Here is an 18742-nt window from a genome sequence, read left to right as displayed (position 1 = left end):
TATTCCAAAAGACCACCTACTCTGCCCTCCTTCTGTTCAATTCTGGACCCAAGGAATTATCTATTTATCTATCTATATCTCATTTATGTCTATCTTTTAATATCTTTGTCTACTTAGATGCAGAGATAAATTCCATGCACATGTGCATCTATACATGCATAGCCTATATATTTACATGTACACATTTGTGTAATGGATGGTTATGTATCTTAATGTAAATACACATTCATATATGTATATACATGTGTTTGGGGTTGTGCATATTTGTTTGTCTGTGCTCTTAGCTGCTCTAAGCATATATTTAACTGTTCTTTTTATTATCTTATGCAGCATATGTTAAAGCATAAATTGTGGACTATACTGTAAATGACAATGTCAACTACCACCCTTCTTCATCCAATTTTATTCATAATTTTTAGTCTATATTGGTACTGTCACTTCACTATGAGAAATCATTAAGAATGATAAAATTATTTTTAAATTTATTTTTCAAAAAAAATTAAGACAAAATTAGGTCACATGAAAAAAGATCCCAATCTCTAAGACTTCTCCAAAACTGATATTCATGGACCATGAGTTATTTCAAACCTTTTCTCCCATCGCTCACACTACCAATAGCAATGCTATGCTTGTATATCCTAAGATCTAATCCAATTTATAACAAAATCCATGCCCAAATCCCATTCTTCTTTTCTCCAGGATCTTAGGATCCTGCTCCAATCTGTAGAAAATTGTCTGAAGATGTGACAGATAACAAGTATGAATTCAGATCTTTAGGAGCAAAAACTGCTCAGGATCTTCCTTGTGGCACCAACCTGGAACTCTCCAAATTTTCCCTCTAAACAACCTTGAAAAATGTCTCAGAATCAATATAGAAAAAAAGTAAGGCAATAACTTACCAGTGCATCAAGAATGGTAAGTTTTGTTAGGATGAGAGGGGAGCCAGGTGTAAAAGCAGCAATGGCAGGCCACGTTTTAGGGGAATCTACTTTGAGGCTCCAAGCTCCACCACAATTCACCAGCAAGGCCCAATGATTACCCCCATCTACAAGAAAACCAGAGGTCTAGAAGAAAGGGAACAGTCAGTTGCACAATAAAGCCTGACCTCCACTGCAGGCCACTAACAAGGTTCTAATAATGTTTGTCCTTCATTTTCGAACACCATATCAGGGGGGTGATGCCATGACAAGTACACGAATTGGATTTGAGTGAGGGGATACTGTGCTAAATCATCAGCCTCACTTTCTCCTCCAATCATCTGGGTCCTGTGGTCAGATATGAATCAGTACAACTGGAGATGATCCTGGATTGCCGGGTTTTTATTTACAACGCCGGCTTCTTTATGCTAGTCCGTCCTCTTACTCACCAGTCCAACGCGTGATGAGTCTTCGGGGTACCTCCGGCCCCCACTCTTTGATGGGGGAAGAACCAGACAGAGCGCCTGAGGTGGGTAATCAGTCTTTATTCTTCTGTGATCACATTCCCGCTCGCCCCCACCTCTCAGCAGACCCTTTTATCCCCTCTGTCCTCCCTCCCATGAACTCTTACCCAATGAGGGGCCGAGTTCTGTAACATTCCCTTATAAGGTGATTATGTTTCCCCCGCTAAGCGACCGCCAAGCCTCTTCCCCCCGCCCCCAACATCTCCCCCTTTCTGTTTTACAAGGTTATCACTTGGTGTGACCTTAAGCGGTGCTGAGGTTAGCCTTAAGCGGTGTCATTTCTACTGGCCTCTGATAGCCGGGGGCGAGGAACCCTGTCTTAGGTCATCTCCTTCAACCCAGGACCTTGCCCGTCCTAGGCGCCCGACACCCTCAGGGCCTGTCTTAGGTGGCTGGGTCAGGAGAAGTTGCCCGTCTTGGGGTTTACCTCGTCTTACCCCTAGGTGTCACATGTCATGCATGGCGGCTAGCCAGACTTGGGGATCCGCCGGGGGCGAGGAACCCTGTCTTAGGTCATCTCCTTCAACCCAGGACCTTGCCCGTCTTAGGTGGCTGGGTCAGGAGAAGTTGCCCGTCTTGGGGTTTACCTCGTCTTACCCCTAGGTGTCACATGTCATGCATGGCGGCTAGCCAGACTTGGGGATCCTCCCCCGTCTCCATGGCCATGAAGGCTTTCTGAGTAAGAAGCATATAGCCCCTCTGTCGCCTAGCTAGGCGGCAGAAACAGACAACAAGTAGGGTGATTCCCAGAATCAGCGTCCTTGTTCACCCTCAAAGGGGTATCCTCCCGCCATCTGGCAATCCCTCCATGGTATGGGATCCTCGATGTCTTCCCCTGTGGCCACACATGAGGGGCCCCACCGAGGCAGAAGGGAGCCCCATCGATGTATTGGTCACTAGCAGGCGAGGGTAGATCGGGGAGTTCCGTGCTACCGGAAGGGGAGAGGGAATAACTCGGAGTATTCCCCATGTCGGATTTCCTTCAGATGGAGCACCTCCAAGGATCCCTACGATGATCAGAAGGCCTGAAAAAGAAAGAAATTCCTCTCACCCCGTAGGGTTGGGCATTAATCAAGGTCTCTTATCTTGTAAACAGGGAGCCATCTTTCTGGCTCTTCTATCTTATCCTCGGGATGAAATGACAGGTGGCCCTGTCTTCTGTTCTTTACCGTTACAGGGCCATGCCAACCTCCCTCTTCATCTCTCCACATGACTTTAGAGCCTGGTAGGGCCTTGGTGGGAGAGGGCAGGAGCGTTGGTTCTTTCTTAGCATGTCCTTTTGGGGAGAAAAATCTCTGGGCGGCTGTAGTGCCGTCATCCCTGACTTGTAGGAAATTCATGGTAAATAGTACCTGAGACAGGTCTGAATGGGTCAGTGACCTGCCAACTCCCCCTTTCTGTTTAAAAAGATAGGATGTAGCAGAGTATCCATGTAAAGCTGGCACAGGGTGGGGCTATTGGCCATTCCCTGCGGTAGGACGGTGAACTGATAACGTTTACTGGGGGCTTGGAAATTGATCGCGGGGAGGGAAAAGGCAAATTTTTCTTTGTCCTCCGGGTGGAGGGGAATGCTATAGAAGCAGTCTTTAACATCAATCACTATAATAGTCCACCCTTGCGGGACTGCAGTGGGCATAGGGAGACCAGGTTGGAGGGTCCCCATGGGTACCATGTTGGCATTTACTGCCCGAAGATCAATCAACATTCTCCAACTCCCCCCTTTCTTTTTTATGACAAAGACGGGGGAGTTATACGGGCTAAGGGACGGTTCCACTTTGTTCTCGTGCAGGAGGGTCATTACTATGTCTGTGAGGGCGATGAGCTTTTCTTTTGTCAGGGGCCACTGCTCAACCCAAATAGGTTTCTTATTAATCCATGTTATTCTGGGGGAAAAGCTCATCTCTAGAGTGGCCCCAATTAATTTCCCCGCAGGCTATCAGGGGTGGCAAGTGTCAGGTTAAGCTGGCTCAAGATATCTCTACCCCATAATGCATAAGGGAGGTCGGGTAGGCACAGTGGGGTGAAGAGTCCAGATTCTTCCAAAGCTGACCACCGTAAGGCGTGTGCTGCTTTCATGGCAGATCTATTGCCCCCCACCCCCGTCACTGCTTGAGGGCTCTGTAGGAGTGGCCACTCGCGCCTCCACTGTCCCCTATTTATGACAGAGCAATCGGCTCCAGTGTCAATTATCCCTTCGAGCTTCTGATTTTCCACCGTGACGGTTAACAGTGGTCGCCCAGAGCTGACCGGGTGGACCCAGTTCACATGAGCGGGAGGGGCCCCGCAAGGGCAGCGCCTTTCCTACCTCTTGGCCCTGTTTTACCAAGGTGGGAAAGGGGTGGGGGTTTGTGACCCTTACGGATGTGGGACTTCCGGGACCAAAAATGACCTGGGTATGGGTGACTAAGTCCACACATCTCTCAGCCCCTGTGATGAGCGCTGGGAAAATATTTAGCTCAATGGGAATCATCGAGGTTTCCCAAGGCCCGATCTCTCTCTGCTGTGTCCCTTCTCTATAGTCAACCCTCACGGGGATAGTCACAGTAATGGGGCCGCTGTCTTCGAGCACGGGGGCGGGGGGGGGGGCCCGCGGCCGGGCCCCTCCCTTTCCCTTTTCCCGACTTCCCTTTGGATCGGCAGAACCTGGCTATGTGACCTGGCTTTCCACAGGAATAACAGGTCGGAACTGAAGTGGAGGGGGGCCGCTGCCTGCACTGTCCTTTGAGGTGCCCTGGCTTTCCGCACCCAAAACAGGTGGGTCTCACCTGCATACCGTGAAGGGCGGTCAGGAGGCTATCCTCCCGGTTCTCCATGGCAGTCACTAAGGCTTGAATTGAATCCTCGCTGGGCATGTCCAGCAATTTGTCAAAAATTTCTTCTAATGAAACGTCGGGGGGAAGGCTGCTAATGGCTGCGATCCCTTTGGGGCGAAGACCCTCTTTAATCAATTGTCTCATAAGTAGATCAGATCCCGGGGTGTCTCCCATTATACGAGTCACTGTCTCTTTAACCTCGTTCACAAATGAGAGGGGTGTCTGATCTGCTCTCTGCTTCAGCCCAACCAACTTCTGTGTGGCTCTCCCCCTTTTCATGGCTCCAATCTTATCCCAAGCTGCAACATGTGTTTCTTTAACAGTCTCTAGCTCAAACTGGCCATACTGGGCCTGAACAGCAGGGTCAGTATAGGCTCCAGTTCCACACAGGAGGTCAATGGCTAAATCCAGGGGAGTATAACCCCGGGATTTTGCCAGCTTAGAGGCCTCTCTGCAGGCCTGAGCCTTAAAAGCTAAATATAAGGAGGCATCTAGGCACGCGGCTGCAATTTCGTCAAAGTCAGCAGGGGTCCAAGGGTGCGTAGCAAAGAGGTTTTGCATCAGTCTTTTTACATAAGGGGAGCTTGGGCCGTATTTAGTCACGGCCTCCTTAAGTTCCTTAAGCATCTTAAAAGGGACAGGGCGGTAGTCTCGGGCTCCGGTAAGGGGGTCCGTAAATACCGGGTAGAGGCCCCAGTCATCCCAGTCCACCTCCTCCCCTTTCTCTATTGCTATGGAGGCACTGGTGGCAAGTAGGCCGGATGGGCGGAGCCCTTGAGGGGATCTCTGAAGGGCGGACAAGGAACACGGGGGATTTTTTGCCTCTGTTTCCTGGCTGGGCCGCCAAGCCTGGGGCGCGGCAGCTGTCCAATCAGCGCGGACTCCTCCCTCCTCGTCAGCAGCCTCCCGGTCCCACCTACTCACGCTCCTCTTCCTGCCACCCCTGAGGACTGTTTGCACCCCTCCCTTCCCGCGCTCGGAAACTTCCGGCCCTGAATCTCTAAGTGTGCCACATTCATCGCCCTCCCCCTTTTCATTCTGTCTCGGTAAGGAGGGGCATGCGGCATTTTCTTCTCCCTGGGGGCCCCTTGTTCCCCCATTGTTTCTTCTAAGTTCCTCCCACGGATACAGGGGAGAGGGTGGCCTTCCCTCTTCCTCTGAGCTCTCTGAATCCGATCCCGCCAACGAGCTACCCACCTGAGTGCTGATTGTTCGTGCCAAAGTCACCTTCTGGGGATGCAGGGCTGCATCCACTATCTTATACACTGTAAAATCCTTGGGGGTCAGTTTTCCCGGGCAGGTGTCATTATAGGAGGCCATCTGCTGCCCTACCACCTTCCATTTATCTGGTTGGATCCCACTATGTTGCACCCAAGGGCAGATGTTCCAGATATTCTCAACAAAAGCACGGCACGTCTTGATAGGTAATTTACGGCCATACTTAGCGCAGAGTTTATAAAGCTGCACTGCAACGACCTCTTTTTCCTCCGGCTCAAAGGCGGGAATACTATTCCGGCCCCCCATGCTGTCTACTAGCCGAGGCTGCAATCCTAACAGGTGGCAGAACTGGAAAGTTCCCGTTCGGCAAAAGAGAAGGAGGCAGCAGGGCACAATCAGACAGGCCAGCACGGCAAGGAGCGTGATTAGAGCAGAAGGAGAAAGGGGAGAGAAAGGAAGCATAGTCAACACAATAGGGATATGTCCTTCAGGCAATATCTGAGAGTAAACGCCCTCTCCTTCCTCCCGGTCAGAAACGACCGAGGCTGTCTGGAGAATCCGACCAGCGGATTCAGACGTTCCCTAGCAAAATCAGGTCCCTGTTCCGGGCACCACTTGCCGGGTTTTTATTTACAACGCCGGCTTCTTTATGCTAGTCCGTCCTCTTACTCACCAGTCCAACGCGTGATGAGTCTTCGGGGTACCTCCGGCCCCCACTCTTTGATGGGGGAAGAACCAGACAGAGCGCCTGAGGTGGATAATGAGTCTTTATTCTTCTGTGATCACATTCCCGCTCCCCCCCACCTCTCAGCAGACACTTTTATCCCCTCTGTCCTCCCTCCCATGAACTCTTACTCAATGAGGGGCCGAGTTCTGTAACATTCCCTTATAAGGTGATTATGTTTCCCCTCTAAGCGACCGCCAAGCCTCTTCCCCCCGCCCCCAACACTGGATGCCAGGCAATCAGGGTTAAGTAACTTGCCCAAGGTCACACAGCTAGTTTAAGTCAACTCTGAGGCTAGATTTGAACTCCTCTTCTCCTGAATCCAAGACCAGTGCTCTGTCTACTGCACCAGCTAGCTGTCCTAACAAGGCTCTATCCAAATGCTGACCAGGAGTTGAGGTCTTGCCTCCAAAACTAACCAACAGTGAGATTTCAGCTAGTTAGCAATGAAATCTTGTCCCCAAAGCTGACACAATTAAAAAAAAGAGTCTAGACAACATTTTTTTTCTTTTTTCCATTTATTAATTAATTAATTTTCTTACTTATATATTTATTTTTAAGGATTTTTTTTTGCAAGGCAAATGGGGTTAAGTGGCTTGCCCAAGGAACACAGCTAGGTAATTATTAAGTGTCTGAGACTGGATTAGAACCCAGGTACTCCTGACTCCAGGGCCAGTGCTTTATCCACTTTACCACCCAGATGCCCCAATATTTATTTTTTAAAGCCCAGTCTGTTTATTAAAACAGCAAGTTCTTTAAGGATGGAACGCAGGTCTTTACTTATTTGCTTACTTACTTTACTTACTTATTTACTAAGTACTTATTTGCTTATTCACTTATTTATTTCATTATCTTCAGAGCCTTGTCTGTTTATTGTAATAGGAAGTTCTAAATATCAACAGGGTAAATGCTTTTTTGGAAAATGAACTCTGTACATCTGAAGTTAACAGGATCACAGAATTGAGAAGAATACATATAGCCAAAGGAATTCAAAGCACAAGAGAAAAGGAACATTCTAAGGTCACACTACTTGCTAGTCTGGCTGGGAAGAAATTGGATGATTGGGAGAAAAGGTCTGCTAATGAGAGGCAGACCAGACTGGATGGAGATCAAGGGCCAGGCAGTTTGATGCCTTGCCCTTTTTTGTAGCCAAAAAAGGCTGTATCTCTGTGTTTGTCTTTGTGTTTGTGTGTGTGTGTGTGTTTGTATGTGTGTTTAAGAACTAGAACACACATCCTATAGAATGGTTCCAATAGCAAATACTCCAGGAATTATGCCTATTGCATTTCAGCAGCATTGCTGACCAACCTCTGCTCCAAACAAGCAAAGCAGCATCAATTTAGAGAAAAAGGAAAACATTTAAATATGATATTAAAAACCCAGAGTTACTTTTAAATATGTGATTATAAATGTCTGCAAGATTTCATTCCACATTAAGAATCTGATAATTGCAAAAATTCATATTTGAGAAAAAGAAATTTAGTTTAACACAAAATTCATGTCACATCACAAAGTGAAGTCAGTGTATAAAGTGGAAAAAACCAGAAATGGTATTTACAAATGTATATAGCATGTGAGTATTTGCCAGATTTCTCCTATTAGTAGCAAGCAACACAGTATATGCTTTAATATACCACATTCTAATAATACTGAAACTGGAAGGAGTTTTTTAAAGTAATATTAAATTTAAGGATGGATAATCTTCAAGTAGAGAAAGATCATTTTTAGTAAACGATAACTGAAGTCAACCATGAAAGATAACTGGTGTCTCCAGTATGTAAACAGAGAAAGGGCACTCTAAAATGGATTACCTGGATAAAAAGGCCTAATTGCAAGTGTTTCCTCTGTATACAACACGTTGTCAGAAAATTATAATCCCCAAACTGAAAATGTAAGTAGCTCTCTAGATTTGAATTTCTACCATTTCTTAACTATTGCTGCTATACTTGTATAAAATGGTAATACTTGTATAAAAACAACCCCACCACACACACACAGACTCATCTTCTTCAAATATTACAAATATGAAATACTCTAAATAAGGCAGCAATACCAAACCCTCAACTTGAGAACAGATTTCCCATTTGACAAAATGGAAAAAATAAAATAAAATCATAAGCCTTCTTTCCCCTTCCTGTCTTACCCCAAACACAAAAAACCCAAACCACCTTATAAGAAAAACGTCTGGTAGAAACCACAACTTGGTCCCGATAACTTGCTGCTGGGGGAAAGATGTGAAAAACCCTTATTCATTTACAACTCTAAATAACTCCATAGCTTGGCTCAGGTGGGCTGCTCAGCAGGTCAGAGAGTAAGTTGACAAGATGGGGTTTATCCAATTCTTCTGAATCAGTGTAAATTAATTCTTCTTCATCTTCCTTTTCCGTCATAGAACATTCATCAGGGCTGGTTCCTCTCCCAGTTGTGGAGACCTTGAAGGTAGGACACACCATATGAAATCTGGGAATGGCCACATTTAATGTCCTGTCCTTGTGGTAAAGGAGATGGAAGGTGTAATGCCCTTCCACATAGCCTGTGGTGGTGGAGAAGGTGGTACAGCTGGTGTACTCATACACCCCACCGGGGCTGAAAATGGGAAAATCTCCCACCTCTCCAGGACCCTAAATCTCTTGGATTTCACCTTTGGCGTTGATGATTCTCCAAAATCTGCTGTCTAGCTGGCAAGTCTTCTCAGGAAGGGCATCTTTAAGACATTTCAATCCTGATTCGGTAAGCGAAGAAATAGTGAGGAGGATGTATAGAACTGGGAGAAATGATGTAGATACCGACACCGTGGTTGCCACGCAATCCTTATCATGAACATACTTGGTCTCGCATGACAGGGTAGACCCCCGTGACAACATTGTCCATGTAGGAGGCAAACCATTCCAAGTAGGAAGCACCTGTAATAAACATGTCAATGGCTGAGGCGTTCTGAGCGAGCTCATTCCGACACTGATAGAAGATCTCATACTTCTCCCGGCCTTCCACACTTTCCGTCACCATGTACTGACTCACCCCAGTGTGGATGCAAAAAGTGAGCCGAAGACACTGCCTCAGGCGCAGCCGCTGCAGGAATCCTCCGGCAGCGGTGTCCACGTCCAGCACATCCTCAGAGAGGTGGTGGTTGGAGAGGGCCATGCATCCCATCAGGCCTGGAAGCACCAGCTTCTGCCCATTGTGGATCCAGAAGGAGCACCTGTAATCATTGGGAAGCTTGCAGACAATCTGTGCTTCCACCGCGTCCAGCTCCCGCTCCTCCACCGTGTCCTTCAGAGATCTGATCATCCTGGGCCACTGCTGTCCCAGGTATCTCTCCAAGTCATCCCAGGCTTTTTAAAGAGTCGCGTAATGCTGGAAATATCTCCCCAGATCAAGGTAAGTGTCTCTGAAGAGCGTGTTCTTTTGCGCCTTTTTAGACCCTGATAAAAGTTAGTACTTTTGGGAGTGTGTTCTCCAGAGAGGATCATGGTTCGCCAGTTGCTGTAGTCACCCATTGACCAGGCTGCAGCTGACGAGGTCCTGGTAGTCCAGGAAGGAGAAGATGAGAAGCAGGGGGTTGATGGGCAGCAACTCCAGGCACAGCCCCCTGAGAAGAAGCTCCCACCATCTTGACAGGCCCGACTACATCCAAGAGGTGGCTGAGGAGAGCTTCACCAGAGGCTGGGAGGCTGGACCCTCAAGGAGGAGGAGGAGGGGAGACAGAGAGAGAGAGAGAGAGAGAGAGAGAGAGAGAGAGAGAGAGAGAGAGAGAGAAGAAGAAGAAGAAGAAGAAGAAGAAGAAGAAGAAGAAGAAGAAGAAGAAGAAGAAGAAGAAGAAGAAGAGAAGGAGGAGGAGGAGGAGGAGGAGGAGGAGGAGGAGGAGGAGGAGGAGGAGGAGGAGGAGGAGGAGGAGGAGGAGGAGGAGGAGGAGGAAGAGCAGGGTCCAATGGAGGAAGAGAGACACAGAGGCAGCACTCTAGGCAGACAGGGCAGCCCTGGGCTGACCAGAGCTGGAGACAGAAGGAAGCAGGGCAAGACAGAGTGGGAACAAAAGAGAGCAATCAGACTGACTGAACCCTGGGGGCATGGAAGAGAACTTGGGAGTGTGCTCACTCACTGGGAAGGAAAGAGTCCAGCCTAGGAGGATAGCCACTGTCCTCTACTCAAGGAATGATAATGATCCCTTTATTAATTAATTAATTAATTAATTAATTAAATAATTAATGCTAATTACATGCAAAAGTATGTTCTTTTGCAAGCTTAGGAGTTTCACATTTTTCTGTCAACTTCCCCCCCCCCTCCTATGGCAGCAAACAATATATGTTGAACATGTAAAATCACATTTGAAATATTAAAGTTTGATTTCCACATTGTTCTATTTTCTTCCCTTTCCTACCCTTGGCAGCAAACAATCTGATACATCTGAACGTATAAAATTTGTTTAACATTTTTCCATATTAGTCATGTTATGAAAGAAGAATCAGAACTAAGGGGAAAGAAAACAATAAGAAAGAAAGCAAAATGCAAGAGAAAATTTAAAATGTGAATGGAGTCTGCATTCAGACTTCATATTTTTGGTGTGCTCTCATTTTTTTCTTCTAGATATGGATATCACTTTTTATAACCAGTCTCTCAGGATGGATCCTTGATTACTGAACTGCTGAGAGTAACTGTCTCCATCTCAAACTGCTGTAAATGTATACATATGTCTACAATATGTATGTATATGTATACAAAAATGTATACAATATTCTCCTGTTTTTTTCTCATTTCACTCAACATCACTTCAAGCAAGTCTTTCCTTGCTTTTCTAAACTCTTGCTGCTCCTGATTTCTTTCATTCTTTCTTTCCCCCTTTTTTCCCTATTTATTTATTTTTCAAGTATAGACAGTTTTCAACATTCATCCTTTTAGCAAGTTTAGAAGTTTCACATTTTTCTATCACCCTCTCTTTCTTCCCCAATCCTCATCCCCATGGCAGCAACAATCTGTTATAAGTTGTACATGTAAAATTTCATTTGATATATTTCTATATTAAACTGGGAAAAACTAGGATTAAGTGGAAAAACATGAGAAATAAAGAAAAAATGAAGATTTCTAAAAAGTTAATTCAGAAATCATAGAGGTATGTGTGTGTCCCCCCCCCCCCCAATGTGAATGGCATTTCCCTTAACTAGTCTCTCACTTTTGTGGTTGATCACTGAACTACAAAGAGGAGTTGAGTTGATCATAGCTGATCGTCTCCCAGTGTTACTGTTGATGTTGTTCTGCTCACTTCACTCAGCATCACATCATGCAAGAGTTTCCATGCTTTGCTGACGTAAGACAGCCTGTGATTTCTTACAGAACAACAGTATTCCATAACATTCATATACCCTAACTTATTTATCCATTTCCCAAGTGATGGAGGAATGACTCAATTTCTAATTCTTTGCCACACTTAAAGAACTGCTAGAAATGGCAAATTTATGTACAAAAATTTTGTACATGTAGATCCTTTCTCCATTTTTATGATCTCTGGCATATACAGCTAGTAATGATGTTGCTGGTATATTGCCTTTGGGCATAATTTTATTGCCCTTTGGGCATAGTTCCAAATTGCTCTCATTAAAGGTTGGATCAGTTGATAACGGCTCTAACAATGTATGTGTCCCAGATTTCCCATAGTCTTCCCAATATTGATCATTTTCCATTTTAGTCATTTTATTTAATCTGATAGATGTGAGGTGGTCATCAGGGTTGTTTTAATTTGCATATCTCTAATCAACAACTTTTTTAATATGACTATCAATCGTCTTAATTTCTTCATCTGAAAACTGCTTGTTCAAATCTTTTGGGCATTTATGGATTGGAGAATTGATAGGAGCCAGGGTCTCTAAGCTGTTTGACACAGTCATGGCAAGAAGACTCAAGGTGGCCATACTGCCTGATGGAACAACATTACAACATTTCCTTCATATATATGTATACATATATATATATATATATATATATATAAATATATATGTACATATATATATATATATATATATATGTATATGGATTCCATGTATACCCATATTTATAGGTCTATTATTGATTGCAAAACTTACTCAACCTAATAGTGGAATGACTATAAAGAAAGTATTTCAGAGAAATTCCTTGAATAAAACAGATTGTGAACTCTGTCCAAATTTAACAGGATTGCCTCTCCCTGAGAAATACAAAAGGCTTCAACATTATGAAATATTTGGAAAACAGCACTGGGAGTTCCAGGGAGATGTCAGAATATATACAGGGAGAACAGATACAAGATGGGTCAGATAGAATTCCAGGGAAATTAACAGTTTTTTCCCCCTTAACATACACAGGAATATATGATAAAGCTGGTGAGACAATAGTTAGTACAGGTAACCAATATGTGAACTCTAACAGCCTTAGTTTATTGGGAAAGAATAAAAAGTCATAGAAACCGTAGCATCTACCAACAAGGGCTGAAAGGAAAATTGGTTATTGAAGGATTCAATGGACAGGTGGACAAACATAACTACCCTCACTACAGGTTGTCAAGGGAGCATTTTGAAAACATTACATATGCGGCACAAAAACATAAAAGCATTCCATTAAGCAAATTATATCAAAGATTATTATAAGGAAAGTTCTGTTTATTTAATAACTTTACTATGCAGAAACAAACTAGGCAACAGGCCGGTTGAGGTCATCACGGTCTGAGCAGGGACAAGAAAATTAACTAAGACTGATAATCACACTTGTAACCACTACATGATCAAACTTGTAACCATATGAACTATATGATTAATGATGAAAATTGTATATTTTGTAACAAAGGAAATGGTTTGTTTGCTTGTTTCATATGATTCTGAGACTATAAAAATAAATCTAAAAAGCTGACAGTCAGTCAACCTGCTCCTGCCTTTACCTACTTTTTGACTCAACTCATTTTGCCGACTGTATCCCTCCTGTCAGGTTCCAAGGACCCCACAGAGGCTGGACCCCTGCAGAGAATGACTTGTATTCTTATAAATTTGAATCAGTTCTCTATATATTTTAGAAGTGAATCCTTCATCTGAAATGTGAGCTGTAAAAAATCATTTCCCATCTTTCTGCATATCTTCTCTTCTTCATTCCATTGATTTTATTTGTGCAAAAACTTTTAATTTAATATAGTAGAAATTATCTATTTTGCAATTTATTATAGTTCTCTATCTCATCTTTGTTGATAAACTTCTCCCCATTCCATAGCTCTGACAGAGAACTTATTCCCTTTTCTCCTAATTAACTATGTACCAATTTCAACTTTATCTTATTGTGCGTGAGATATTGTTCCATACCTAGTTTTTACCAGGCTATGTTCCAGTTTTCCCAGCAGTTTTTCTCAAATAGTAAGTTCTTATCCTAGAAGCTAGAGTCTTTGAGTTCATCAAACATTAGATTACCATAGTTATGATTACTAATTCTATATTTTCCTCTATCCTATTTTCCCCTTTTTTGTTCTTTTCTCTCCCCTTTCCTAGTATTCCTCCTCATCATTGTTTTGCTTTTGACTGCTGCCTCTCTCAATCAACTCTCACTTGTGTCAGCCCTATTATTTTTCCTCTTACTTTTTTAAAATTTTGACTTTAATTTTAATTTTACCATTTCTTTTACTTTTATTAACCCATTCTTCTCTTTTCTTTCCACTTCTTAACTCCCCTACTTCCCTGTATGTTTATATAAATTTCTAAAACCAATTGGGGATGGATGTTATTTCCTCTTTGGGCCAAATATGTTGAAAGAGAAATTTGTTCAGTGCTCATACTCTTTATTTCTTTCCCTCTACTATAGAGGTCCTTTGCACCTCTTCATGCCTCCCCCTTCTCCCAGTGTAATTCCTTTTTTTATGTCTTAATTGTCCTTATTTACATGCTCTGTCAAAAAAATCCTTTTATCTGACCTGATATAAGAACAATTGATAGACTGATTTATAAGCATCATCATATCATAATCACTTCATTCCCTGTCCCATGTCCAAGTACATTCCCCTCACTTGTCTCATTAGGAATGCAATTCATAAGTATAATCAAATTATAATTTGACTATATCCACACCTTTATCCAAGTATACTTTTTCCAATATCCCAATTTAAATGCAATACTCATGACTTAAAGTATCAAGTAAAGCATTATTACTTCATGATCAATTTATACCCATACCCTTTAAAGCTACTCTCTCCAACTGTCCCAACAGAAAAAACTACCCTCATATCTTAAAGTATCAGCTAAAACATTACTTCATGATAAAAATACGCCACACCCTTTGTCTGTTTGCTCCTTTTAACTATCCTGAGAGAGAGAGAGAGACAATTCTGTAGAATTACAAGTATTGTATTCTCATGTAGGAATGTAGACAGTTTAATCTTATTGACTAATAATTTCTCTCTTCCATTTACCTTTTTACATTTGTATTTAGAATTTTCAGCTAAAATTTTACATTCATTTGTGGTCTTTTTGTCAGGTAAATTTGAAATGCTTCTATTTTGTTGAAAATTCATATTTTTACCCTGAAGGAATATGCCCAATTTTGCAGGGTAGTTGATCCTTGGTTGTAATCCAAACTCCCTTGTTCTCTGGAATAAGCCTCTAGGCCTTCTGATCCTCTTGTGTTGTAGCTGACTGTGGCACACTGGTATTTAAATTGTTTCATTTTAGCTTGCCTGCAGTATTTACTCCTTTAGTTGAGAATTCTGAAATTTGGCTACAATATTCCTTGGAATTTTTATTTTGAAATATCTTTCTGAGGATGATTGATGGATTCTTTCAATGACTATTTGTCTTCTTATTCTAGGATATTGTGGCAGTTTACAGTGATAATATCCTGAAAGAAATTATCTAGACATTTTTCTGATCATGATTTTTAGAAATTTTAGATGATTTCTAGATTACCTCTCCTGCATCTATTTTCCAAGTCTGTCATTTTTGCTTAGAGATACCTTTCATTTTCTTCTTTTTTTCATCTTTTTGATTTTGTTTGATGCAATCTTGGTGTCTCATAGAGTTATTAATTTCCATTTATCTAATTCTAATTTTTAGTTTTATTTTCTTCACTTAGGTTTCATTTCCTTTTCCAATTAGTCATTATTTTTAGAAGAGTTTTTCCTTTACAATTAGTTGTTATTACATTTGAGAAAGTTGATTTCTTTTTCCATTTGACCAGTTTTGCTTTAAAAGATATTGTTTTCTTCAGTCAATTTTTTTCCCAATTCATTTCTTTTCTGAATTTTTCTTCTTTATTTCATCTTTTGAAAATCCTTTTTAAACTCTTACAAGAGATCTTTTTGATTTGAGACAAATTCATAAACACATTTTGAAGCTTGACATGTAGATATTTTTCCTTACTTTTTTTCCCTTCCTCAGGTAGCATTTTTATCATTCCTTTCAGAATAATAGCTGTCAATGGTTAGTGGGTGTTTTTGTTTATTTGTTTTATGGGGGGGGGTTGACTCATTTTGACAGCTGAGTTCTATTTCTCAAGCATGGTCCCAAGATTTTTGTCCAAGTGACTGTGGATCGGTCCTTGACTTTCTGCTTTGGTGTCTCTGAAAGTCACAGTTTGACCTCTTCTGTAGCACATCAGGCTTGAACTTTGCCTTCTTACCTGAGATTGGGACCCTCACTGATGGCCTGCTGAGCTATGACCTGATCTATACTGTGCATAAGAACCTCCTACTTGCTTTCCAGGACTCCCTTTTTGGGCAATCCAACCTTTTTTTTTTATCTACATGAGACAGACCTTTTCTGAAGTTCCTCTATGCTATCTTGAATTGAAAAACTTTTTCACTGGTTTTTGTATGTGGGTTCTGTCACTTTAGGATCTGTTTATTTAGTTATTTTGGGAAAATCTCTGGGAGTTAGGTTCCCTCCTATCTTCACTCCTAAATTCACCCCACCTTGTGTCTGCCCAGGAAATCTGAGTAACATCTTTCAAGAACTGTTCAAGAAAAATTGCCCAGATTCTAGAGAAGTATGACTGAATAGATTTGATGCTGAGTGAAAGGAGAAGAGCCAAAAGAACAAAGTACAAATCAACAACATTATGAAATGAACAGCCTTGATGGAAGCAACTTCTCTCCACAGTCTAGAGAGCCAGGACAACTGTATTTGACTGGTTATGGACTATATTGTCCCCAAACAGAAGAAGAAAGACGAAACAAAACCAAACACACAGAAAAAAAGAAATCCTTCCAAATCTGATAAACACTTTATAAAAATTATCTCTCATGCATCTATTTCCCTTAATCCTAATTCCTCATGCTAAAAATTACTAATTTGTAAATATGTTTAACTATATATGTATATATATAGTTACATATATATATATATATATATATATATATATATATATATATATATATATGTAAAATGCTAAACTGATTATTCCTTGCTAAGGGGAGGAAGTTTTGTAACTTGGAAATATGCATGTACAAATGGATGAAAAGAAACAAGCAAACAAATGAACAAATAAAATAAATAAAAAGAAAAAGTGCCCCAGTGTCATAGAACCAGAGGATAAAAAAAAAAATTTGAAAGAAACCAGCAAGCACTGCCTGAAAGAGAGATTGAAATGAATACTCTCAAAAATATCATAGCCAAGTCTCAGAACTCTCAGCTCAAGGAGAAAACATTATAAGCAGCCAGAAACAATTGAAATAGCATGAGTTAAAAAAATCCTGAAGGACATAGAATATGATATTCTAGATGGTAAATAAATTAAAATTTCAACCAAGAATCATCTGCTAGCAAAACTGAGTAAAATCTTTCTGTAGAAAAATGGAAATTTAGCAAAATAAAAAGTTTTCAAATATTCCTTTAAAAAAACAGAGCTAAGATTAAAAAATGATATTGTTATTTCATTTCTGTCATGATCTTTAATGAAACTATTTATTGTTTCTATGATTTGTTCTTTGAAATAACAACCCAAAATTTATGGGATGCAGCCAAAGCAATAATTTCAGGAAATTTATATCTCTAAATGCTTATAGTAAATAATATAATAGACAGATCAATTAATTAGGAATGCAACTAAAAATACTAGAAAAAAACAAATTAAAAATCCCCAATTAAATACCTATTGGAAATTCTGAAAATTGAAATCGAGATTAATGAAATAGAAAGTAAGAAAATCAGTTTAAAAATGAAAGAAGAATAGCAAATTACCAGTATCAAAAAATAAAAGGAATGAATTCATTACCAATGAAGGGAAAATTAAAATAAATTTTCCCTCCTTTCCCTTCCCTCTCATATCAGCCCTTTCTCCATTTTTCTCCTTTTCCTTCCTGCTTTTATCTTTCCTCCTGTGATGGTTCCTAATAGTTCCTCCCTTTCTCCTCCCCACCCCCTTCTTCCCCCCCCCCCCAGTTCCCTACAAGGTACTATAAATTTCTAAATTCAACTAAGGGGATATGTTATTCCCTTTTTTGAGCCAAATATGATTAAAGTAAGACTCAAGTAATTCTTAACTCCTTCTTTCTTTCTTTCCATTCTTTTATAACAGATTCTTTTTGCCTATTCATGTGATATAATTTGTCCCATTCTGTTTACCCATTTCTTCCTTCTCAATACAATTCCCTTTTAGTGTCTTATTTTTATATTATTTAAGCAGGATAAGCTATTTTAATGTAAATATTTTTTCCAATTGTATACAATAATATTTCTGCCAATCATTTTTGCAAGATTGTGAATTTTATAATCCCTCCTCCCTTCCCTCTGCAACAGAAAGCAATCTGATAGTCTTTACATTTGTTTCCATGATATGCATAGATCAAAACTGAATGCAATGAGAGAAAAAAGCATATCCTTCTCTCCGGCTCAAGATGGCGACGCGGGTGCCAACTGTAGCATCAAGCCAATGGCTCCAGGGTCTTCAAAAATGGTATTACAATGCTGCAGGATTCAACAAACTTGGGTTAATGCGGGATGACATACTTTATGAAGATGAAGATGTTAAAGAGGCCATAAGGAGGCTACCAGAGAATCTGTATAATGATCGAATGTTTCGTAACAAGAGAGCTTTGGACCTGACCATAAGGCAACAGATCTTGCCTAAAAACCAGTGCACAAAATATGAAGAGGACAAATTATAACTTCAACCATATTTGAAGGAGGTTATACATGAAAGAAAAGAGAAAGAAGAATGGAATAAGAAGTAAGCATGTCAAAAAAGAATTTCAATGTTAGTCCTCAAAGTATTTTTAATAAGTATGGTTGTACAAAATATGAGGTTAACTAACCATTTATAACTGTGCTGCAAATTTATTTAATTTAAATAAATAACTCATCGGAATTTATGGACTATAAAACTTTGCATCATAATATCCTGAAACTCATTGCATTCACGTTAAATCAGTATTATATAATTTCTACTGTCTTTAAGGGTACACACATACTTTAACTGCTTCCTCTGGCTTGGAGGATGAGGTAATTTTAAATGAGTGGTTGTTAATCTTTTTTCATCACTACTCTTTAGCCAATAATCAACAAAATGCTATTGTTACTTTGTTAGCTTTGTAAATAAAAATTCAAGATTGAG

At 41.1% G+C, this 18742-nt stretch overlaps 2 pseudogenes; one reads left to right on the top strand and one right to left on the bottom strand.

The window, feature by feature from the left end:
- LOC141498933 (F-box only protein 3-like) overlaps positions 1-15870 on the bottom strand; it is a 23151-nt pseudogene extending 7281 nt beyond the window's left edge.
- Positions 15871-18014: 2144 nt separating this feature from the next.
- LOC141500718 (cytochrome b-c1 complex subunit 7 pseudogene) lies at positions 18015-18496 on the top strand (annotated as a pseudogene).
- Positions 18497-18742: the final 246 nt, after the last annotated feature.

This window comes from Macrotis lagotis, chromosome X (assembly GCF_037893015.1).
Source record: "Macrotis lagotis isolate mMagLag1 chromosome X, bilby.v1.9.chrom.fasta, whole genome shotgun sequence".
NCBI classification, from domain to species: Eukaryota; Metazoa; Chordata; class Mammalia; order Peramelemorphia; family Peramelidae; genus Macrotis; species Macrotis lagotis.
Note: the sequence above shows the minus strand (reverse complement) of the source record. Positions and strands in the feature narration are given on the sequence as shown.